Below are 14,856 nucleotides of genomic sequence, written 5' to 3'. Positions count from 1 at the left end.
CGAATGTCCTTTCCAAGTCTATCACTAATAATGACACAGACCTCTCCCTCCCAGTCTACGGAATCAGTTTATGTAGAACTTACAAAGAGCAAGGCACAGCAAATATTGGTGTGTTATATATCGGTTGCAGAAAATCTGAACATCATATGCTCTGGGAATTAGATATGCAAGTATCAAGGATACCGCAGTTTTGTAGGATGTTCTCAAATTGCATCTAAACTGTATTAACTAAGTGACTGCTTATGCTGTGCAAAATAAATTCTGTACGTGTATGTGAGGTGGGTTGAAGAGTATGTTGTGAAGCAAACTATAGAGCAGTTTATTTTGGGTTTGTTGTGTGATCAGAAGGAAGAGTTAATGACCTTGCTCTGAATCAGCTTTGAAGGAACAGAGACATTAATAAGGTGCATTTTACACGGTGTCTGCATGAATATAGAATGCTTGAACGTTCTGGTTAAAAATCATGGTAGCCTGGAGGCTAAAGGGTCAAGTTCGCTCCAGTGAATTGGGAAAGTACAATATAACATACAGTGGGAGGCAAGCCATGTTTGTTGGAGTCAGAGAGTCAGGCAACACAGAGACAGGCCCTTCAGCCCAAACACGTCCATTCCGACCAAACTGTCCATCCACGCTAACCCCATTTCCCTGCTGTTGTCCTGTATCTTTCTAATCCTTTCCTGTACATGTATTTGTACAAATGCCTTTTAAATGTTGCGAATGTGCCCGCCTCAAACTCTTCCACTGGCACATCATTCCATATGCGTATCACCCCTGTGTGAAAAGCAGTTGGTCCTCAGGTTCCCTTTTATTGTTTCCCCTCTGACCTTAAACTGATGCCCTCTTGTCCGTGATTGCCTAACCCTGGAAAAAGGAACTGAGTGCATTCACTCTGTCCGTCCTTCCCATGATCTTATCCACTTCTCTCAGATTCCCCCTCAGCCTCATACATCTTAAGTAAAAAAGTCCTAACTTGTCCAACCTCTCCCAATAACTCAAACCATTGAGATCTTTGCAACATTCTTGTAAATTTCTTCTGCACTCTTTCCAGTTTAATACCATCCTTCCCATAGCAAAGTGAACACAGTTGAACATAACGCTCCCAGTATGGCCTCACCAACATCCTGTATAATTGCAATGTAAATATACACTGATGAAAGCCAGTGTGCCAAAAGCTTTCTTCACTGCCCTGTCTACCTCTGAATCAAATTTCAGAGAACCATGCACATGAATTCCAAGGTCCCTCTGTTCCACTACACTCCTTAGGACCCAACCATTCAACATGAGATTCCTACCTTGATTTGATTTTCTTAAATGCAAGAACTTACACTGATCTATATTAACATCCATTTGCCATTTCTCAGCCACTTCTCCAGCTGATCAAGGTCCTGCTGTATTTTCTGAAATTTCTGATAACCTTCCTGTCTCCACGATGCTGCCAATTTTAGTGTTGTCTTCAAACTTACAAATCTGCCTGTTCATTCTCATCTAAACCACAGATATATGTAATATGTAGTGGGCGAAGCAGTAAACCGTGAGGCTTTCCATTAATCACAGGCCTCCAGGCTGACAAGCATACTTCCACTATTACACTGTGCTTCCCACCAACAAGGCAATTTTGCATCTAATTTGGCAGCTCCTCCCCAATTTCATGCAATCTAACCTTCCAGAGCAGTGTACCATTTGGAACCTTATTGAAGACCTTACTGGAATCCATTAAGACTACATACACCATCCTGCCCTCCTCAACGTTGCTAGTCACTTAATCAAAGAATTCGAACAAATTTGTGAGCCATGATCTCCCATGCACAAAGCCGTGCTGAGTTTGATGTTGGGCTTTTCCCCTAAATGTTGGTTTTCCTGTTCCTCGGATGCTGCTTGGTCTGCTGTGCTTTTCCAGCACCACTCTAATCTTGCTCCTAATCACACCCTGTCTTTCCAAATGCATTTATAACTTATCTCTCAGAACCTGTTCAAGTAAATTACCTACAACAGATTTTACATTTACTGGTCTATAGCTCCCGCGTTTTTCTTTGTAGCCCTTCTTGAGTAAGGACACAGCATTCGCTGTCCCCCAGTCCTTCGTGACTTCGCCCGTTGGCCAGCGATGATGCAAAAATATCAGCCAGTGCTCCGGCAATTCCTTCTATGTCCTCCTGCAGTGTTCCTGAATATATATGGTCAGGACGAGTAAATTTATAGAAATATTGCAAAGTCTTTTTATTTCAGGTACAAACACCAAAGAAAGGAAAAGTGACACAATGATGTTGAACAGAACAAATTCGAAAATGTATTAATCAGCGGAAATGCCTTCAGATGAATTTCAGTCATTGTGGAAACCTGAGAATTCTCAGAAATTCACGATCCAGAAACAAGGATCATGAAACTGATAAGGAAATCAAAAATAGAACATGAATGCTCACAAACAGGAACAAACACACTGCAGAAATCTACAATGTGTATTTCAAAGGACACAAAGTAAAAGCAAGGTCAAATATGGAAATTGGTAATTGGGAGAGGAGAGTTTATTGTGAAGAACAGGGAAATGGCCAAGAAAATAATCAGCTGCTTTGTATCTGTCTTCAAGGAGGAAGATCCATAAAATCAGCCAGTAATACCAAGTGATCATGTAGCGCTTGTGCAACTGAAGACAAAAAGTCAATTTATATCAGTAACAAGGTAGTATTTGAAAGTGTAACTGGATTGAGCATTGCTCAGCCTGACAAACCTGAAGTACTTCATATTAAAATGTCAGACATAACTCATCAACAGAAGTATTAATTGCACTGTCGACGACTGTGTATTATTTTCCTGTGTATTCTGCAGAGGCCGGAAGCCATTCCGGATAAATGGAAGTTAGTAAACGTAGTCCAAGCACTATAGATTAATAGAAGGGATCCAAGCATCTATGAAGGGAAGAAGACATAGTTTGGAGAATTTCCGAACAATTAACTTGACATCTGCAGGGAAACTGTTGTAATCTATTATGCAGCATGTGATAATGGATATTTAGAAATTAATAGGATCAATGGAGAGAATCCACATGTATTTCTGGCAGACGTCTAACTCGATGTGCTATTAGTTGTTAGACCCCATCTACCACCCCCTGAGAAAAGGAACAGAAAGTGACTTCGCCACAGGAAGTGATATCAACAACCCAAAGAAACCCTTAAAAAGAAAGCAGGAATGTGTAGCATCACTTCGCCAGAGGTCCACTGATGATGTTACCTAGTAAGGTAAGGAAACGTCGGGAAATGAACCTGCCAGCTCAGCGAGCGAACCTACATCCATTATGTACAGTATTGGTGACCCAATCTGAGAAAAAATATACTGACCACAATAAAATTGCAATGGACGTTGTCCAGATTAATCTCACAGATGGCGGGATTGTTGGATGAGGAAACTCGGCCTATGTTCTCCAGTGTTTCAAAGAATGAGAAGTGGTTCACAGTGAGATTTACAAAATTCACAAAACATATAACAAATGGGAAATTAACAGGACGCTTCCCTGGCTCCCCAATCCAAATTCAAGGCAAATAATGGCAAGATAAGGGATTGGCCACTTAATACTGTAACTTTGAGGAAATTCATCACTCGGTGAGAACTGCCTAAAACAGGGTCATAGAAACCTGCTGGCAGTGTAAGATTAAGGAAAATCTCCAGATATTCTGCAAATTTGTCAAGCAGAAATGAATAACAAGGGAACAGATACGAGTCATTAATGACTTGCCAAGTTGCATCCAAATCAACTTAGTGTTAGGAGACAGAGGGTAGTGGTTGAAGGTTGTTTGTGTGACTCGAGACTGATGTCCAATGGTGTATCACAGGGATCAGTGCTGTGATTCGGAGATGCTGGTGTTGGACTGGGGTGAACAAACCTAAAAATCACATAACACCAAATTATAGTCCAGCAGGTTTATTCAAAGGCACGAGCTTTCAAAGCACACAACCACCTCATGAAGAAGCAGCGCTTCGAAGTTAGTGCCTCCAAATACACCGGTTTTAGTATAACCTGGTGTTGTGTGATCGTTATCCTTATTATTTGGGGTATTCATAAATGATGCAGCTGTGAATATAGGCGGGGGTGCTGGGAGTGTGACAACTAATTTTGTGTTTGATACAAAGATTGGCCGGGTGGTTGGCAGTGAGGAGGAAGGTCTTATGTTGCAGCAAGATACAGATGGAATGGTCAGATGGGCAGAGCAATGGCAGATGGAATGTAACCTTAATAAATATGATGTGATACAGTTTGGAAGAAGGAACTGGACATGGAGTACTCAATGAATGGCAGCACACGAGGAAGCTCAGAGGGTGTTTCTCCACGCTTCCCTAAATATGACTAAATGCGTTAATGCACAATTTTGAAAAAACATAAGGGACCGTAAACGTAATCTTTATTCATCAAGGCATAGATTATAAGAGCTATGCAGAACTTTGGTTTGGCCAAGATGGAGTACTGTGTGTAGTTCTGGGAACCACATTACGGGAAGGATCTGATTGTAGTGGAAGGGGCTCAGAGGAGATTCACCAGGATGTTCCCAGGGCTGGAACATATCAGCTATGGAGAGAGGCTGGATAACCTCAGGTTGGTTAGTTTGGAGCAGAGGAGGCTGAGGCGGCCGTGATTCAGAAGGATAGGATTCTAAGGGACATGGACAGGGTGGATAGACAACAGCTGTTCTTTTTAGTCAAAGGGCCAAGAACAATGCAGCACATTTTAAAGTGAAGGGAATTGAGGTTTGTTTTTCATCCAGAGGGTGTTGGGGTCAGGAATGTCCTTCCTGAGAGAAGTTGTCATGGTAACTTCACAACCATTAGAAAATACACGGCTGTGCACTTGAAATGCCATAAGATTAACTGCTACGGGACTTGTGTCGGAAAATGGGACTAATGTAGACAGTGCTGTATTGTTGATGGGACAAAGTCTGTGCTTCTGTGTTTGTATGGCTGTGGAATGTCAATCATTGAGTAGTTTAAGATACGAATTGATGGGTTTCTGAAGAGTATATTAACAAGGGTTTTAAGATTGAACTTGTAATATCTTATGAAAATATGTCAGTGGCAAAATTAAGTGGACAAATGTGCAGCTTTCTTACAGTCTGATAGCAGTGAATTGAGGACCGGGAAAAGGCAGAACTATGGAGCAAATACTTTAGTTATGTCTTCACAGAAGAAAACAAAACAAAAAAGAAAACTTCCCAACAATCCTAGTGAACATTAGTCTGTTGAGAAAAAAGGAATAGAATGACATTTGCAACCAAACACTCTTAGAGGAAGTATTGGAACTGAAAGTAATGAGCACAGATAAAGTTAACCGAGATTGATCAAATGGGAATCATAATTAAGAAAGTGACGTTTAGCATAATTATGGAGAAGCAATCAATGCAATATAATTGCATTTTCAGAAAGATTTTTGATAAAGCCCAAAGCCTATTATGCAAATTCAAATCCTCTGGGACTGGGACTAATATGGTTTTAGAATGGGAGAGCGGGCAGGAAGCAGTGACTAGGAATAAAACAATGGGTTTATTTGAAAGGAAGGCTTGGAGGATATAGCAAGGATCGGGGTTTGGGCTCTAGCTATTCCCAATACACAACATATATTTTGTTGAGTGGATCAAATTTAATATTTCCAAGTTTGCTGATGGCACTAAACAATATCGGATTGTGAGTGGGTGCGCTGGATGTCCAAAAAACTGCAAGGTGATTCCGACAAGTGGAGTGTCTGGGTAAATACATGGCAGATGGAGAGCAATGAGGGGTGGGGGGTATGGTCTATGGGGGATATGTGATATTGTGACCTTTGATGGTAAAAACAGAACGGGAGCCTATCAGTTGAAAAGGGATTGTTTGAAAAATGTTGATCTATAAAGGAACTTAAGCTGCATTTTTGTTTCCTTCTGTGCAGCCCTCCGAGGTCAGTGTAGGGCAGTGAGATCTGAATCGAGAAGTCAATACTGGGAATGGCATTGGCACGCTGACCAGTATACACAGACCCAACAAGTGGGGAGGTGTAGCATTGAAAAGGATCTGGATCTCCCTGTGCACTGGTCACAGAAAGCAATTTTGCAGGAGCAGAAAACAGATAGGCAGATAAATAGTGTATTCACCTTCATTTCAGGGGGATTTGAATCCAGGAGTAAGGGTGTTTTACTGCAGCTGAGCAGGGCCTTGGTGAGACCTCATCTCGCACATTGTGCAGTATGTTATGCAGTTTTGGTCTCCTTACCCAATAAAGGAGAAACCTGACATTGAGGGAGAGCAGTAAAGGATAACCAGACTGATCTCTGGGATGATAGGCTTGTTGTGGAGCAGAGTTTGGGGCGGCTATGTCTGTATTCCATGGGCTTTAGGAAAATGAGTGGCGATCTCAGTGAAACATATAAAACTCTGTGAGGACCAGACAGATTGGAAACAGGGGTGACAATTCCCCTGGCTGGGACTTCAAAACAAGGGGCCACAGTATTAGGTAAAGACAGGCCACTCTGCATTGAGATGAGAATAAATGTCTGCACTCAGATACTGGTGAACCTGGGGTACTATCTCACAGATCAGGCTGTGGAAACCAAGGCACTGAATATAAATATGCATTTCTGGAAACTAAAGGGATAGGGAGACAGCAGGTTATTGTATGAAGATAGAGGATCAGATACCATTACAGGTTGTTCTCCAATAACGTGGTAGCTGCTTTCCTGTGCATCACTGTGTTGCAGAAAATCATGCAATATTAATAATGTGGTCTATGGGGAAAAGAGGATAATGGGCGAACTGCAAAATATCAGTAAAAAACAAAAATTAAAGTTAGCCTAACACACACTAGCACAGTCTAATTAAACCTTTAAATCATATATTGTAATGAAAGAGTGTTAATAATGACAATTCAGTCACTGGCTACATCCCTGTACCTTTCACCAAGCTCTTCACCAGAAAGCGCTCAGGACTGACTGACCACGTGATGCCAACATGGAATTCCAGTTCTCCTGAAGATTCTCCCCCGGTTTGAAATAAAGTTCTTTCTAATTGGAGAGAGCAATTCCCTGTTTCAAGCTCAGCTTCAAAGCTTGCAGAGCGGATTACATTCCTGTTTTAGCTGAACACTCAGAGGGTGCATTTGGCAGACAGAGGATCCTGAAGCTGGGTTTTGTTGTACAGATGGTGCCTGGCAAGGAATCGCGTCACAGTGAGCGGGAGCTCACTTTATAGAAAAAAGGTGCACAATTCACGAATCGCATTGCAGTCAAATCACGTTGAATAAACACGCGTTATCAGAGAAATGCCTGTATATTGAATCGAGGAGCAAGATTGATGGACTGAAGGTCTACAACAGTTCTTATTTTATATTTCACAATGTTTAAACATATTAATAGATATGAACACTGTGTCGGGAAAACTGCTTTGAGGAGATTTTCTCAATGAAGTAGAATGGGGAAGGCTCAATGTGTTGAATGACCTACTCCTTTCCCGATGTTTCTGTGCAGCCTGTGGGAAAGCTCTGTAAATGTTGTCACAAACTCTCAGATGTGAGGAAGGAGGACTCTTCAGGGTCAATAGGACTGTGATTCCCGTTCCCTTTTCTGATATCGAGGCTGGTGCCAGTTATTCTGTCTGTTTATTTCCTTTAAGACCTCGGAGCAGTGTGATACAATTGAGTGTCTTGCTTGGCCATTTCAGGGACCATTGAAGACTTTATCACATGTCTATGTGTCTGGAGTCACTTTTAGGCCAAACAAGAAAAGCACGGGAGATTCACTTCCTGAAAGTACGTTGGGGAATGAGATCGAAGTTCACAATCAACATTGTAAGCAAGGTCATTGTTACAATCACCATATTCTAGATCTTGATATTTTATTAATTGTTTTTAACTTCCACCAGCTGCCAGAGCATTATCCTGTATTGGATTAGTAATCCAGTGACATTTCCACATCAGCACCATCGCCACATAGGAACCTATCAGAAACCACAATGGGCGGGTTATTTCTGGACTGCTTGACAGCTCTGTCAAAAAGAACTCCCACCAATTTGATTATCGTGAAGGGACTGAGGGGTTGGTAAATGGTCAGAATGTAATTATTCACCTATTAGGGGACCAGACATAGTTGAGTAATTTTCCACACTGCTGAAAATGTGTTGCTGAAAATGTGATGCATTCGTCAGGCAGCATCTAAGGAGCAGGAGAATTGACGTTTCATGCATGAGCCCTTCTTATCCTGCTCCTTGGATGCTGCCTGACCTGCTGCGCTTTTCCAGCAACACATTTTCAGCTCTGATCTCCAGCATCTGCAGTCCTCACTTTCTCCTCGATAAATTTCCACATTGCCAGGGAGTTGTCAGAGTTGGAGCTGGAATGAAACAGCTTCCCGAGGACCACGGGTTGTTGTGCAGCATAAGTCTTCAGTTCTATTATAGGAATGGTGTCAGGGTCCATTGTCTTTGTCGTATCTACTGTGTTCAGCGGTTTCTTCATGTCACATGCAGCGAATCGAATTGATTGAACACTGCCATCCGTGATTCTGTGGATATCATGGCGAGGATGAGGTGGATCAATCCTTCAACACCTCTGGCTGAGGATAGTGAAGATACTAAATCCTTCTCTTTTTCACTGATGTACCGGGCTGTTCCATTATTTAGGATGGGGATATTTCTGATGTCCTCTCCTCCAGTAAGTTTTTTAATAGTACATCGACATTTATGTCTGGATGTGGCAGGATTGCAGAGCTTAGATCTGATCTGTTGGTCTTGGGATCATTTTGTCCTCTCTATCAGATGTTAGTTCTGCTGTTTGGAATGAAACCATTCAAGTGTGGTAGCTGTAATGGGTTGTGATCAGCTTTAGGTACACATGGTTCTGACCGTGGCATGTTCACCCACTCTCGTCACTGAACCATTGCTCGGCTTGATGATAATGGTAGACTGATGGAATATCCTGGGGAAAATGTTACAGATTATGTTTGAATACAATCCTGCTTCTGTTGCTGCTGTTGTCTACAGCATCACATGAAAGCCCAGTTTGAGCTGTAATATCAGCAATTCAATTCTACTGTCTGTCCCCCAGTTAACATCGAGACCCAGTCACCCATCAGCCGTGTACTCAGTGACCGCACCTGGTTTCTGATGCAGTAATATTTCCATTTTCATATTCTCATTCTGCTGATGGTTCTCCTTGGTTCCATGCTTCCAATTTGTTACATTACTCAAACCCTTCAACATATTCATCTGAATCTTTTCCTTGCTCGTCATGCCATCTACGTTTGAATTGAATGTGTTTCCCTCTAGTTTTCTCCCTGACCATGAGTAAGAGGTCTGTGGTGTCAGTGATATCAGCCTTCTGCAGTTTCTGAGCGAATGAATGTGTGGACTTCAGTTCCCAGTGTAGGGCGCTCCGTGTTGGACAGGGCATTTGAGCAGCTTTCAAACACGTCATTGGAACTTGTTCAAAAACAGAAATTCCTGAAGAAACAAAGCAGCTCTGGTGGCATCTTTTGTAGTGAATGCAGAGTTAATCTTTCGAGTCCAGTGGCCCTCTACAAAGCCCGCAGTTTCTTCAGCAATTTTTGCATTTAGTTTATATTTATTTCCAGTATCCATAGTTATTTGTTTCATTCAAAATTTGTGCTGTGCCTATTCGTTTCTGAAGAACCTCAGCAGGTCTGGCAGCATCTGCAGAGACAGAGAAACAGAGTTTGCATAACAAGAACAATGTGACTTGTTCTGAACTGAAAAGGGTTGGCTTTTTAATCCCTTGATGGAGATGGGGGATGGGTGACTTGGAGAAGAGGGCGTGGCAAAAGATAAACGGGCTGTTAGCAGTGGTGAACGAGAAGATGATGCAAAATGGTTTTAAATTAAGATGTGAATGGGGGAAAGGGGTTCTCTCTCGTTGAGTGTAAGATAAAGATGACACAACCACACAAGGCCATAGGGAGAACAGGAGAGAGAATGTTGTATTATATAGATCTCGATCTATACGTTTTCACAGTATACATCATCACTGCCTTCACACTATGGAATTCAGATGCTTGACCTCTTATTAGCACGAGTAAGAGTTTCATGCTGCCTTAGTTTTGTAACATAGAGCAAAACTAACAGTATGAAGTTTGGGCTGTTTTCTACACCTGTCATTTTTAATATTCTTTCAAATTTGCAGTGCTGATCGTTAAACGTTTGATCTTGAAGTTAGTATCAGATGGAGTGTATGAGTTTGAGGAGTGGCATTCTAGAAGTTTATAATATCATGGGAGGCATGGGTAGAGTGAATAGCGAAGGTCTTTTATGTTGGATCGGGGATTTCAAACACAGATGCATAGCTTTAAGGTGGAAGGGGGGAAACTTGAAAGGGACAAAGGGACAACTTTTTTTACACAGAGTGTGATGTATGTATAGAATGAACTGCCAGAAAAACAGTGGGAGATGCAAGTACATATTTCAAAGACATTTAGACCAACATATGAATGGGAAACGTTTAGAGGCATATGGGCCAAGTGCAAGCAGATGGGATTATTATAATTTACAAAACCTGGTCAGCATGGACAAGTTGGACCAAAGGGTCTGTTTGAGCACGATATAACTGTATGAATGTAGAAATTGACGAAAATGTACGAAAAGATATGATGTAACAAATTGGTAAGAAATATAAAAACAAGCATCATGAGCTTTTCTGTCAACATTAAAAAAAAGCTTGAAGATGTGTGTGTGAGCTGAGGGGGAAGTGAAGTGAGGAAAGTACATTGAGGCCATTAGGGGGGCATGACTGGAGAACTGGCCAAAGGGAACAGGCAGGTAATTTACACTAGTAATTTAAATCACTCCTCATGAGGAAAGTAGTGTAAGAATGTCAATGGTATAAACAAAGTGGTAACACGAGGGAAGTTATTGAACTGTCTCTAACAAAAGGTACAAGGTATTTACCTAACAGGTAAGAATAAGGGTAGGCAGGTCAGCAGTAATTCATAGTTAATTTTAAAAGAAGTAGTCACAGAGTGACTAGTGACATTGTGTGAAATATTTCATAACTCTTTGGATTACAGGAGTGTTCCATTGAAACTGGAGATCTTCCAATGTGGTGCCTATCTTGAAGAAAGGAATGAGACAGAACGCAGGAACAATTTAGCCTAACCATTATTGGTGGGAATCTGCTAGAGCTTGTTATTAAGGAAGGAATTGCAGGGCAGTTAGAAAATCTTAATGCAGAGTTGGCATGGTTTTGTGAAGGGGAAACTATTTTTGCTCTGTCACAACATACAAATTCTTTTTTGGAGATCCCTGAGAAGGTCAAGATTAGAGTCATGCTGGAAAAGCACAGCAAGGCAGGCAGCATCCAAGGAGCAGGAAAATCAATGTTTCGGGCAGGAGCCGTTCATCAGGAATTCCTGAGAAAGTGACAAGCAGATTTGATAAAGGGCACTGGTTAACATGAGACTTTCCAGAAAGTTTTCACAAGGTATCACAAAATAAACGTTCTGACACAAGACAGAGGCTTGTAGTATGATGAATAATATATTTGCATGGGATAATGGTTGCTTAACACATAGAAATCGGAGTGTCAGGATTAATGGATCTTTATGATAAAGGTGTATCTACTGGATTACCACAAATATCAGGCCGATGGCATCAGTTATGTACAATGTATACTGATAGCCTGACGGCGGGAGCTGAGTGCAATATACATTGGAGTTAGTGGATCACTTTGCGAACCAAAATGCAGGCTGCTATTTAATGAAGAGGACTCCCAAAAAAGGAGTAGTACAAAGGGATTGGAGTGTTTCTGAGTATGAAACGTAACGTCAGCATGCTGATGCAGCAAGTAACTAGGTTGGTTCATGAGGCGGCTTCCTGGGATGAAAGCGTTGAATTATTGAATACATTTAAAATGGTGAGGAGATTATTCATTGTGGTTGAAATGAATGAGGGTGATATTACTGAAATGTACAAGATACAGATGGGGCTTGACAAGGTAGATGCTGAGAAGGTGTTTCCCCTGAGTCTCGAACTCGAGGCGGTAGATACCGAATAAGAAATATTGATTTCAATCTGAGGTGAAAAATGAAGCATTCTCTCAGAAGGTAGTGAATGTCTGGAATTCCCTAACCCAGAGAGTTGTGGAGGGATACAAGGAATTGGGTAGGAAAGTGGAGTTGAGCTCGGAAGTAGATCAGCCATGTTCTTATTGAATGAGAATTCAGTCTTGAGGGGCCGAATAGCCGTCTCATGTTCCTACTTCTTAGTCTTTTATGTCATGCTTTTGGAAAGTAATTGGTTATTTTCCTGGAAGTCGTGTTGTACAATGTTGCATTCGGGAGAGGAGAAAATTTGCCTGAGTTAATCCTGGATGGGATATGGGATCTGCATTTAAAGCAATTCCAGAGCAGAAGTTACAGAGTGAGGAAGCATGGAAAAAAGGATTGCGGCTGGGGGCCACTTTATGATCTAAGCCTAGAATTTCCAAGTGCATTTCCGAAACTACACCTAACCATCAGCGTGGCTTCGATCTGGCTGTTTGTAGCAGGTCCGAAGGGAGGAATGGAACATCAGAACATAGGGCTGAGGGACACGAGTGGGCTGAACGGTCCTTTGACACTAACCCACCAGTAAATAAGGTCATAGCTCATCTCATTGTGGTCCCAGCTGCACCTTTCTCTCCTTGCACCATTATCCCTGATTCACCTGTCGATGGAAAATCAGACAAAGCCAGCTTCGATATAATATAATGATTCAGCCATCCCAAACTTCTGGGAAGGGGAATATCCACTTGAGTGAAATCCGACTTTGTGAATTTTTCCTCACTCCGGTTCTGACTGATGTTGGAGGGTGTCACTGTTTCCTTTTCTCGTCCCACTACTCCACTGTTCACAACAAATTTTAAATGTAACCGGGTCGGTGATATGACCGATGATAAAGGTCTCAGACGGGGTCAGGTTCAGTGATAGGAACGAGTCAGGCAGATTTCTTTCGTCAGCCGCAGGTAACTAATAGGGCTAACGGAGCAGCGTGATAGATTTGTGGTAAACACTGCTACCTCATATCAGCAAGGAGCTCAGCTCAATTCCAACCTCGTCCAACACTCTATGTGGAGTTTGAACATTCTTCCCGTGTCTGTGTGGGTTTCTTCCCAGTTCTCCAGTTTCCTCCCACAGTTCAAAGATGTGCAGCTTAGTTTGATTGGCCATGCTAAATTACCGATTAGTCAGTTTATTTTTGTTTTCTCAGGGTGTAGTGAGTCTTTGGAACACTCTTCCCTGCAGACCATTCGAGGCAGAGATATTGAGTATTTTTGAGGCAAGGTTCATGAATCACAAAGGAGTCAAGGATTCTCGAGGAGTGGGCAGCAATGTGCAGTGTTGGGAAAATGTAGACAGTGGTACTGAATGACACGGCTTCAGAATATGCAGGAATTAAATGAAATGATAACATCAATAAGGTTTTACCGGGAAAACAAGATGGCAGCGATCTGAAAGGTCAGCTTTGCTGATCTCTGTACCACAATAATGCTCTACCCCACCCCACCACAGTCATTTACTTACAATTGAACACTACAAGAGCTACAGAATCCTCACTAATGCCATTTTGTCAAGTGAAAATGACAAAATATGGGAAAGGATCGAGTAAGTCCCAACACGCAGCGCACCCGTCAGAAGCTTTCAGTATGTCTGTGGCCGCACCTGTAACACCCTCTGTTCGTTTAATGGACCGAGTCACTCACCAGGACTTGGTCACCGAGTTCACCAAGTTACGGGAAATGACTGAAACCATGATTGAAGAAAGATTCAGCGGGAGGATAGAACCACTCTCAGCAGTGCTCCAAAAACATGAGCAGCAACTTGAAAGCCTTGGAAACAGAACGGATGAGGTCGAGAGCCAAACTGTAGGGGCAGAGACTGTGATCGATTCCTTTAAGGAGCGGATCCTCACCTTTGCAATACAGGTCCGTAACTTAGCTGAACAAGGTGACGTCCTCGAGAACAGGGACAGGATGAAGAATGTTCACATAATCGGTCTGGTGGACCGGACATAGAGTGATCAGTCAGTGAGTTTTTTTTGCGAGAACTGGCTGCAAAGATTCCTTCACAACAAAGCTGAAGAGGGACGGGTGAAGAGTGAGACAGTTCATCGGGTTACGGTGCGCAGGTCAGGCTCAGACCAACGCCCTCACCATGTCCTTGTGCTATTACATTGTTGCAAGGACAAACAAAGACTTAGGGAAGCCTCCAGAAAAGGGAAGAGACCCGAAGAGGGCTTCAGGATTATGTTCTTCCAGGTCTTTTCAGCGGCAGTGATTCAGAAAATAAAATCTTTCGATGATAACAAGAGAAGATGAAGGGAACTTGAGATTCAGTATTCCTTAATGAACTCAGCGGTGCTCCGTATGCACTAGTGGATCTTTCAATAGATCCACTAACTCTCCAGAGGTTGTGAAAACTTTGTGGGCACTTTAAAGTAGGCTGGATGCGTTAATGGAAAGCGATAACCTTGTTTCTCTTTTTTAAAAGAAAGTTTGATGGCAGTTTCTGGTATTAAGCAGTGTTAAATTATAGACCGGGCTGGATAGAGTACATACTTTTAACTCCTTCATTAGTATTAATGCTCGTTTTTCTCTTGCTTAGTTTGTGTGTTGGGTTGGGCTCAAGCTGGACGGAGTTATGAAGGTGATCGTGATGACTGAATGCCTACCTAAGGGCAGTTCAGACCCGATGTTTGTGATTAATTGCCCTGGATGCAGTATTGATAATGGGGCAGAAGATAGAGATTTGTGACGTGAAAATGTTCCCAGTCGACGGGGGGTAAATGCTCCTCCTGAGTGCCATTGGCACTTTGTATCTTTTTTTGTATTTGTATGTATTTAGTTTTGGAACGTTTTGAGAGCTT

The sequence above is a fragment of the Chiloscyllium punctatum genome, chromosome 52 (genome assembly GCF_047496795.1).
Source record: "Chiloscyllium punctatum isolate Juve2018m chromosome 52, sChiPun1.3, whole genome shotgun sequence".
Lineage (NCBI taxonomy): Eukaryota > Metazoa > Chordata > Chondrichthyes > Orectolobiformes > Hemiscylliidae > Chiloscyllium > Chiloscyllium punctatum.
Note: the sequence above shows the minus strand (reverse complement) of the source record.